This window comes from Ahaetulla prasina, chromosome 6, assembly GCF_028640845.1.
Source record: "Ahaetulla prasina isolate Xishuangbanna chromosome 6, ASM2864084v1, whole genome shotgun sequence".
NCBI lineage: Eukaryota > Metazoa > Chordata > Lepidosauria > Squamata > Colubridae > Ahaetulla > Ahaetulla prasina.
The window spans coordinates 61,716,088-61,727,345 of NC_080544.1; positions in this window are offsets into that span (position 1 = coordinate 61,716,088).

Genomic DNA, 11,258 nt, shown 5'->3' on the forward strand with positions numbered 1-11,258 from the left:
GGTGAAGCAATATGTTTACAAAATACATATGGTTTAGATGCAATATGTTAAAAGAATTGATTTAGTTCTATATTAATATTATATGGCTCCTTTTTTTCTTCAATTTTAGTTCATTTTAACCATTATCTTAATTTATTTTGGTTATATTATCATTCAGATCAAATTAAAAATTCTTTGTTAAATTTAGTGGTTAACCTCTGCATCTTCTTTAGATTGAACTGATTACAATGATATTAAAATTAGTTCTTTTGGACAAAAACACATGTATTTTTAATCTCAAGACTTTACAGTCTGAAAAAGGAGATGTATTATAGGTTTTGCTAAGCCTCATCACTTATTTATTATTTCCAGATTCTTTCATCAAGTCTGTTCATTTTGCTGGTCATATAAGATACCAGACTTTGAGCAAAATATCCTGATGTAATGTGTGGATATGTATTCTGAAAGGATAATGAATTTAGAGCAAAAAAACTCCTCATAATTAAATATTGATACATTTGCTGCCAGAAATCACATCTTTAAAAAAAGATATTTGCCCAAGCTTCATGTATTGGTACTAACTATAAGTAGTGGGTGAAGATTGGGCAAATAGAGGTTCTATGCTGCATTAAAGACATGTAATAGCTTTTTTTTTGTCAAAGCTATCTTCTAATGAGTACTTAAATGAATTTCCATTCAACAATAGTTATTCTACTGTTAAATAAAAGTTTCCCATCTACAAGTTTGGATTATTTTATTTAATCTAGCCTGAGAAGCAAAATCCATGCTGTAATCTCTTGTAGAGATATAATGGTTTGCTGGGTAGTTATCATTGCAGAAATATATCACCATATGACTTATATCATGTCCCCAAGGATAGACAGAAAGCTAAGTTCTTATAATCCAACATAAATTAGTCAGCTATATCTCAGACACAAGCAAGATACCAAAACCCATTTTCTATTATTTTCTTCAGTAATGCCAAGTTTCTGGGCACACAAAGAAAAGTGAAAAGAAAGAAACAAAGTCAATTTTGGTGGTACTAGCCTGAATTTTTAAAATGGTAATCAACCGCAAGCATCTGTATTTTAGGAATCCATCAAAACAGACACAATATTTTTAGGATCTTTTAAGGGGGAGAGAAACAAAAATAAGATTTTATATGTGAATCTGCAGTAATAATTAGCAAACAGCCAAAACACTGCAGATGAGGCAGAAGGCCACCATCAGTCTTGCGTGGGCATCAAACCACTGTTGCGCCATCTGTATATTTGCAATGTTCTAATCATGGATTTCTACAAATAAACATACATCTAATTAAAACAGTTGCTTAAATTGTACAGTACTCTGGAGCGTTGTGTGCTGTAAAGTTGTATATATATTCAAGAATTAAAAGCACATTTTCACAATTGCTGGCTCAAATGCTAGTGATAAAACTTGTTGTTTAACTAAGGGAATCCAGCAGCTAACTTAGGTAGCATATGCTGGATGTTATGCAGTGGCAATAAGGTGGTGAAACAGAGAACTGTGGGTACCAGAGAACCTATATATAGGAGGATGCTATCCTGTAACTAGTATTGAAGTAATACAGATACAGCTGCTGATCCACTTAGCATTTGAAATGGAGCAGTAGACTCCATGTCTTCATCTTGGTTGCTAAATATAACTCATGGGTTTTGAAAGCTTCAGATACTAAATCATATTGGAATAAGATTAGATGCTTTTATGGAATAGATCTTGGAAGCCTGCAGACTTGTTGGGGAAGTTGATGAGAAAGTTTCTTAGGATCACAAAATCATTTCACCTTGAAGACAAGACAATAAACTGGGTCAAAGGGCCTTAAATCAGAAATCAGTTCAATTTGCCAAATATGGGAAAGAAAGTGTGAGTGGCAAGGGTGAGCATTGTTATGATTCCTTCTGAAGTTTCAGAATTATACTGTGGCAAAGAATATGACTTTATTGAATCTTCAAGGAGATATGAATCCCAAGGTCCACAATGAAGTTCTATAGCATTCTACTCCAGACACATTAAGCCACAATTCCCATCATTCCTCAATCAAGGTGATTTGATACAATTCAGGTTATAATTGGATACTTCTATAGACATTAAGAAGGGGAAAATCACATGAGAGGAACAAAACAATTATCTTCTGGTAGATATAAACATTAGTTAGCAGTTTAATCAGAATTGAAAGAGTAAAAGAGTAAAAGAGTAAAAGAATAAAAAAATATATGGCAATTGTACAAAAGTAGTACATGGAGAAAATCTGTTCTTAGTTAACAATTTGTGTTTTGTTCATGAAGTCTTAACTTCAGCTACAATACTTCCAGTTGCCTTTGGAAAAAATGTGGTACTGATTGCCAGATTTCAGAAGAAGTAAGTGCGGCCTGACAAGATTGTAAGAACAGTTCAGGAGATTTATTTATTTTATTTATTTGATTTCTATACCGCCCTTCTCCCGAAGGACTCAGGGCGGTGTACAGGCAAGAATAAAACAGACGGTACAATATACAAATTTAAAATGCAGTTAAAAAACTTATTTTAAAATTGGCCTGAGAAGTAAAATATATAATAAGCTAAAAAACCCCATTTAAAATTAATTTCTAAGAATTTAAAAATTTGTTAAAATCAATTTAAGCCAGCCCCGCGCGAATAAAAAGATGTGTCTTCAGTTCGCGACGGAATGTCCAAGGTCAGGTATTTGGCGTAAACCCGGGGAAGTTCGTTCCAGAGGTGGGAGCCCCACAGAGAAGGACCTTCCCTGGGGCCGCCAGCCGACATTGCTTGGCGGACGGCACCCTGAGAAGTCCCTCTCTGTGAGAGCGTCCTGGTGGGTGGGAGGCATGTGGTAACAGCAGGCGGTCCCGTAAGTACCCAGGCCCTAAGCCATGGAGCGCTTTAAAGGTCGTAACCAACACCTTAAAGTGCACTCGAAGGCCACAGGTAGCCAGTGCAGTCTGCGCAGGAGGCGGTGTTATATGGGAGCTACGCGGAGCTCCTTCTATCACCCGCGCAGCTGCATTCTGACTAACTGAAGCCTCCGAGTGCACTTCAAGGGGAGCCCCATGTAGAGAGCATTACAATAATCCAAGCGAGAGGTAACGAGCGCATGAGTGACCGTGCACAAGGCATCCCGATCAAGGAAGGGGCGCAACTGCCGAACCAGGCGAACCTGGTGGAAGGCCCCCCTGGAGACGGCCGTCAAATGATCTTCAAACGACAGCCGTTCATCCAGGAGGACACCTAAGTTGCGCACCCTATCCTTTGGGGCAATAACTCACCTCCAACAGTCAGCCACGGCTGCAGCTGACTGAATCGGGGTGCCGGCATCCACAGCCACTCCGTCTTGGAGGGATTAAGCTTGAGCCTGTTTCTCCCCATCCAGACCCGTACGGCTTCCACATACCGGGACAGCACTTCAACAGCTTCATTGGGGTGGCCTGGGGTGGAGAAGTACAGCTGGGTGTCATCAGCGTACAGCTGGTATCTCACCCCAAAGCCACTGATGATTTCACCCAACGGCTTCATATAGATGTTGAACAGAAGGGGCGAGAGAATCGACCCCTGCGGCACCCCACAAGTGAGGTCCCTCGCGGTCGACCTCTGCCCCCCTGTCAACACCGTCTGCGACCGGTCAGAGATAGGAGGAGAACCACCGATACACGGTGCCTCCCACTCTCAATCCCCCCAACCGGCGCAGCAGGATACCATGGTCAATGGTATCAAAAGCCGCTGAGAGATCTAATAGGACCAGGGCAGAGGAATAGCCCCTGTCCCTGGCCCTCCAGAGATCATCCACCAATGCGACCAAAGCTGTCTCCGTGCTGTACCCGGGTCGGAAGCCGGACTGGAACGGGTCTAGATAGACGGCTTCATCCAGGTATTGGGGTAGCTGTCGCGCCACAGCACTCTCTACAACCTTCGCAACAAAGCGAAGGTTGGAGACTGGACGATAATTACCCAAAATAGCTGGGTCCAGGGAGGGCTTCTTGAGGAGGGGTCTCACCACCGCCTCTTTCAAGGCGGCAGGGAAAACCCCTTCCAACAAAGAAGCGTTGATAATCTCCTGGAGCCAGCCTCGTGTCACCTCCTGAGTGGCCAGTACCAGCCAGGAAGGACACGGGTCCAGTAAACATGTAGTGGCGTGAAGTCTCCCCAACAACCTGTCCACGTCCTCAGGAGCCACAGGGTCAAACTCATCCCAAATGGACTCAACAAGATGTGTCTCCTCTCCCTCGCTTGGATCATCCCAATTTCGGTCCAGACCATCAGCTGAGTGATTTTATCGTATAGATAACCACTAAACTCCTCAGCACGTCCCTGCAACGGGTCATCCCGCACCTCCTGATGAAGGAGGGAGCGGGTCACCCGAAACAGGGCGGCCGGGCGGTTATCTGCCAACGCAATGAGGGTGGAGGCATATGAGCGCCTCGCCTCCCTCATTGCCACTAGGTAGGTCCTAGAATAGGACCTAACTAGTGTCCGATTAGCTTCGGAACGGCTGGACCTCCAGGTGCTCTCTAGACGTCTTCTCTGGCGTTTCATCTCCCTCAGCCCCTTGGAGAACCAAGGGGCCAAACGAGATCTGCGCCGGGTCAGAGGTCGCAAAGGCACGACACGGTCCAAGGCCCCAGCCGCGGCCCGCTCCCAGGCCGCAACTAGTTCCTCAGTCGTGCCGTGGGCCAGATCCTCAGGGAATGGCCCAAGCTCCGTCCGGAACCTCTCAGGGTCCATCAGGCGCCTGGGGCGGAACCACCGTATAGGTTCCGTCTCCCTGCGATGGTGGATGGCGGTTCGGAAGTCTAGTCGAAGGAGAAAATGATCGGACCATGACATCGGTTCTGTTACTAAATCATCTAATTCCAGATCATTTAACCACTGACCAGAGATATAAATCAGGTCCAGTGTGCCTCCCCCCATGTGCGTGGGGCCATCATTTACCCGAATCAGGTCCAAGGCCGTCATGGAAGCCTGGAACTCCCGAGCTGCAGTCGATAGCAAGCCAGCCGATGGCAAGTTGAAATCCCCCATGACTATAAGTCTGGGGGTCTCAACCGCCACAGAGGCAAGTACCTCCAACAGCTCGGGCAGGGCTGTGGTCACGCAGCAAGGAGCCAGGTACGCGATCAACAAGCCCAACTGATTCCTATGGCCCCACCTCACATAGAGGGATTCACAACCGGCAATCTGAGGAACAGTGGCCTCCCTCGGTTCTAGATCTTCCTTAATGACAACCGCCACCCCCCCACCCCTACCTTGGGCCCTCGGCTGATGAAATGCTCGGAAACCTGGAGGGCACAGCTCAACGAGGGGAACCCCCCCCTCCGGACCCAACCAGGTCTCCGTAATGCCCATAAGGTCCGCGGACTCCCCCTGAATAAGATCGCAAATCAGGGGGGCTTTATTAGCCACGGACCGGGCATTACATAACATCAACCGAAGATCCAGGCTCTGAGGATCATGGCCGCCTGAGGAACGGGTAGGGACTGAGGGGCCGGAGCACGTGATCGCCGTCAAACATCGAGCACGTGCTCCCAACACTCGATACGGCCCCCCCCCTCCGCCATATCTGCCTCTCCCACTTACCGTACAGATTGGACAGCCCTCTAGTCCTGGAACAGAACCCTCCCCTGCCTTCAGACCAGATGTAACAATGTCGCGAACAAGCACAGGGCTGGATCCCTCCCGACGGGTTCTCTCCCCACCACAAATCCCTCCCTCCCAACCCTTAAAATCCCCATTAAAACTCCCTTAAAAATCTATTAAAACAACTAATTAAAAACCCTAAGCCTCCTATTTTGCATGCCACCTCTCGGGACTCCAAAGCCCGTCCTCAAGGTGGGCCTCGATAATCTGGAGGCCAAACCCGAGAGGGGCACCTCGCAGGGCAAGTAGGTCAGCCGCAGTAAATGTTCGCATCACTGAGAAGGTCCGGCAAAAGGCCCATCCTGGGCTGGTCAAGATGATAGCAGATGACAAAGCAGATGGTAAAGTGACCATGACCAGTCTGTCCTGATGGGAAACAGTTAGAGGTAATCCATGTGCGGTAGATGACCAAACCGCTGACTCAGTCAATTCACCACCCCATACAAGCAACCAGGGGTGGACTATGGAAGAAGGGGGGGAGGAACGATGATAAAGATGTTATTTAAAGATGTTAAATAATGGAGGGGTATCCGTTGGGCCCGTGGGCCTTCCTCAGGCACCACCAGATATCCACACCACTAGGGCAAGGCCACAAACCACCTTGGGCCTACCGGGCCATCCGCCGCCTCAAAGCACCGGGGCAGGCCGCCGCCGCCTACCGCCTCCGCCCGGCCATCGCCGCCGGGAAAGCCCCATCGCCACCGCAAGCAGGCCACTGAAATCCCCACCATCCGGGAGGGGGCACCAGTCGCCAAGTCCCGCCAGCAGTCCCGGGGTTCCACCGGCGCCAACGCCCGACGAAGAGAACCAGGCCGCCGCCGCCGAGAGTTCGAAGAGGCCGATGGAGCCCGGGCGGCCCTCCAGATCTTCATTGGGGCGCAGCCCCTCCGGGGCTCCTCCCATCGCCCCCGAAGACGCCCAGCTCCAAAACCCATCCTCGAATTGCCCGAGTCCTCCAGGCAGGGGTCCAGGGGGTCCGCAATACCAACGCCCCCCCCACCGCCGCCGCCGCCAAAACGCCGAAAAGGCCGCCGGCGGCTCGGCAGGCCGCCAGGATTACCCACAAGGCGCCGTGACTCCGGGGCTCCTCCCAACGCCCCTCGGAGTCGCACAGCGCCCAGCCACCCCTCTTTCGGGTGGCTAGATCTTCCTCCATCAGGGCGGGGGCCCAAGATGTCACTAAGGCCCCCCCCAGACCCGGACAGAGCCCGAAAAGGCCCGTCGCCGCTCCCCCGATCAGCAGGGCGGCGCCATCTTGGACATGCGCAGAAGGGGGGAAGATGGGGAAATTAAAAGATTTCTTCACTTTCTCACCTATAAAAAAGACTCAATGATTGCTACCCAGGATAATCCATTTACTGATGTAATGATATGAAATTGTCAAAGGATGAATTTTTGATCTACTTTTTAAAACTTAATGGTAATTCTCTTTTTTAAAAAGCTACATTTTTGCATATTAGAAAGAATGTGTTTGCATACATATCATTCTCTGGCCAGAGCTAAGACCAACAGGCTTCTTGTGATGAGCTGGTATCTTTTGTTCTTACATATAGCTGCAGTTATTAAGGCAATGGTCAATTAATTTGAATTAATTAGTGTAAATTCAAATATAGATTTCATATAGTTCTTATAATACTGAACAAGCTATGCCAAAGAAATGAAATTTTACTGTAGGAGTAATCAAGATAAGCTGTTATTTTCATTGAAATATTTCAAAGTATCAGTGGATGGAGATGTACAGTAATAGTAATTTCAACTGAGCAACCAATAAAAAAAAGGCAGTCTATCTCCATACACATTTGCTCAACTATCATGAATTTTCCTCAATTCTTAAAAGACACACACACATACACACACAGACTTTGGGAGAAAAAGTGTGTGAAAAATGGATGTTCTAGGCCAGGGGTCCCCAACCTTTCGGACCTCAGGGACCACTAAATTCATATTTTTAAATCCCACAGATCCACTAATACAGTCTGCCTAATGATTGGCTGGGTGGGCGTGGCTAGGTGGTCATGTGACTGGGTGGGCGTAGCCAACTAGATGTCACTCATATCGAGGGGCGCCTAGCCAGCCTCTACTCGCCCCCCACTGCCAGCTACTCCTTGCCTCCCCGCCTGAGCTCCTTAGGGCCCCAACAGGAAGCAGTTGTTGGAGCTAAACAGCCACCATGAGAAAGACTTGGCAAAAATCCAAATTGGATCTGACTGAGAAGGAAGCTCAGAAGAAGCACCTCACCAAGAACCACAAGCATAGGCTTTCCAGAGGGAAGACCTGTGGGAGTGCAAGGCCAGGTACCAGCGCCTGGAGGCTCAGCGAGCTGAGATGGTCAGCCAGTTCCAGACCATGATGCAGTCCCACTGGAACAAGGCCCTCTGGCTCTTCACCACCACCAGCAGTTACCTCCAGCCTTCGCCCAAAGCCCGGCACCAGGAGGCTGAACCAGACCCCAAGTCAGAATTTCTGCCCCCTTCTGACCCACACAAAAAGACCCCAAAGAGGGAGACTCTCTGCACCAACACAAATGTTTATTGCATGTATCTGTTCCAGGGGCCATAGTTTGAGGACCCCTGATTTAGTGCAGTATAAAAAACGCAAATAATTTTTCTGCGGACCACCAAAATTTTCTCACGGACCACCAATTGGTGATCGCTGTTCTAGGCTTTTCATGACAGATACTGCAGTGAGTCTCCAGGAAAAAAAATATTTGGATACTAAGTAATATAATTATTACAACAAAGCTATATCTGGAAGTCTTTACTTTGGCCCCCTAGGACCACCTACCAAAATTCTAGAATCAAAGTCTTTAAATTATATTACTTTCTGAACATACATTTCTGATTTTTGCTATTTGGGCTGTCAAAATTCCAAGGAAATCATCTCAGTTCCTGCAAACTGGAGAATGTAATTTCTACCTTCCCTGCTGCATACCCTTGAACATGCACATCGCCCTCTGAACCCCATTACAATAATAATATTGATATGTCTTTTGTCTCTGGCATCCAAATAGACCATGCAGATGGAGGACAGACAAAAGGATTTCTAAATGTGATCACATCCGTAGTGAAGAAACGCACCCAACATGCTTTCTTTCTCCAACCAGTGGGATGGTGAACAGGGTACTATACATGTTCTTAGCAGTTTTACCAAATGATCAATTACTATGTTCATTGAAAAGTATCTCAACAAAGTCTTGCTTGAAGCAATACTGTAGTAATGCCTTCCTGACCAGGGGGATGCTTCTATAATATGCTTTGGTACTACAGGGCCTTCATCTTGAAGAATACATTGAAATTGGTGATTGAAGAAGGGAAAAGCTGAGCATTTCCAGGTATGCAATAGTGCACTTTCATCTTTATGTGCCTTAGTCTTCACCTGAAATTCTATAGCAGAGCACATAACCTGAAGAGCAGAGATTCCACCATCATTTTCTGTATATACCCAGCTTGTGATGGATGTATATGTATCACAGCTTCTGTTATACCTTACCTCATATTTCAATAACAGCAATTATCTCTTCCCATCTCCAGATTTTAAACAGATACTTACATTTACACTTACATTATTTTATTTATCCTTTATTTTCCATATTATTAACATTATTCCTAAACTCTTCAAATGCTTGGACCAAATTTTCTTGTCCAAATTATATTTGATTTATTTCTCTTCAATTTCTTTTTGATACTGAAACAGGTGATAATTATAGCCAAAGTTTTTTATTTTTATTTTTAGAGGATGAGCTGAAGGGATCAGAAAAATGTTTATTGAACAAGAAGCTTGGAAACTGCAGAACAATTTGTGAGCAATGAACTATTTCTTTGTCTTCTATAAGAAAAAGATGGCTAATTTTGTGTATAGTAGGGGTATGTTTACTTGTTTGTAAAGCTGTAAGAGCTGTCCTGAATGCTGTCAAGAATGTTTCAGACATTCCTTGTAAAGAGAAAGAGAATTGTGATAATTGAACCAGAAATTAATTGTCTGAGAGTATTAGTCAAGAACGGCTTGACTTACTCAATTTGCTACTTATTTATATGCCCACCATTTTTAGCTTGTTAGTGTATTTAATGTTAATGCATACACTTCCTCCTTCTACGAGTTTCAGATTTTAAAATGTACAATACAGAAAATATCTACTACAATATAGGGCCACTTTTGTTATAGCTTGCCTTCTGGTATATTTTATGTCATCTGACCAGAGGTTTTCATGGGTTATTTTGATAATTAATTGAGGCCAGCTTTCAGAACGTATCAGAGAAACACTTCTTTTTAAACTTAAAAATATCAATATGTTGTTTAGAATAAGAAAAATGAGTTTTACCACATGGTAAAATGATTTTACCACACAAATATTTGTTCGCAGGTGTACCAATTTGTGATTATTGTTTAAAGTTCTATGGTTCCTACACAGACTGCAAGATACGCTATTAAGCCCACCCCCAAGGCACTCTAGCCACAATATGCACAAAAATAGGTCAGGTTACGTCTAGACATTTGACAAATTTGTGAACATTTGGTTAGTCTTCTCTATAGCATTGATCATATTAACAATTCTTTCTTTCATTCTCCTTATTTTGTGAAAATCATTAACCTTTGTTGAAAAGCTAGGATAATTTACTGCTTACTAGGCTAACTTTCCATTGCTATTGCCAAGTATTCCTCACATAATTCTCCAGTGTCAAGCACTGCAGTTTTACTACAATAAACACATCCTAGTTAAAGAGTATTTAGATTCCCAAGGGCTTCTCCTGACTGCTTTAACTTCTAGAATAGCCAAAAAGATTTCTAAAGATGTGCACTAGGAAGAACTACTCACTACTATTCTTCATTCCATTTAACTTTCTTTTGCATAGACAATCAAATTCTTCTTCTAGCTAAAGAAATGGTGGAGATACAATTGCTCCATCTTTCTTAATTCAAGGAAGTTCCAAGAAGTTGTCTTTTTATGTTTAGAATGAAGTGAACTGATTTGCCACTTACTAGTTTCAGTATATAGCCTATGGCAATGTTGATTTGTGGAATAGTTTTTATTTAGGTAAAGAATTTGGGCCTATTCACAGTTTATAAAAATGAATAACTGAAGACAGTAAAGTTCTTAAATCTCAGGACTCACCCAGTAAAGTGACAGATTGGGCCTTACCAAAACCAGAATAGGTTAATATTTCTTGCAGTAATTTTTCAAAAGACAGTAGTCACTTCCCCTCTCACAATTCCTTTTTGCTTGCCAAGTGCATGAAAACAGCAGTTTCGGGCATATAAGCACATGGTTTAAAGCAAGGATGGGCAAATAACTCCCTCTTGTGGTTCCAATCTTATTATAGTTTTATATTTGAAATTAGCAAATGGCCTATTTTGGGTAATTCAGACTGCTTTATAGACAGTCTAAATAAACATCAAGTAAAACAGTACACAGAATGGTGGCATGCATGGTAAAGTAATCAGAATTCAGATTGCAAAAGGTAATTTTGGAGAAGTCATCTTTTTTTTATAGGAAAAGGAAGACATTTGATCTACAATCATTTCCTATCCCCAAAAGAATATATCTTCCTAAGAAAAACAAGTCAACTCTGCAAAAGAAATCAAATATTTCCTTACCTCAAAAACCTACAGCTATGATTAAGCTAAGTAGTCAA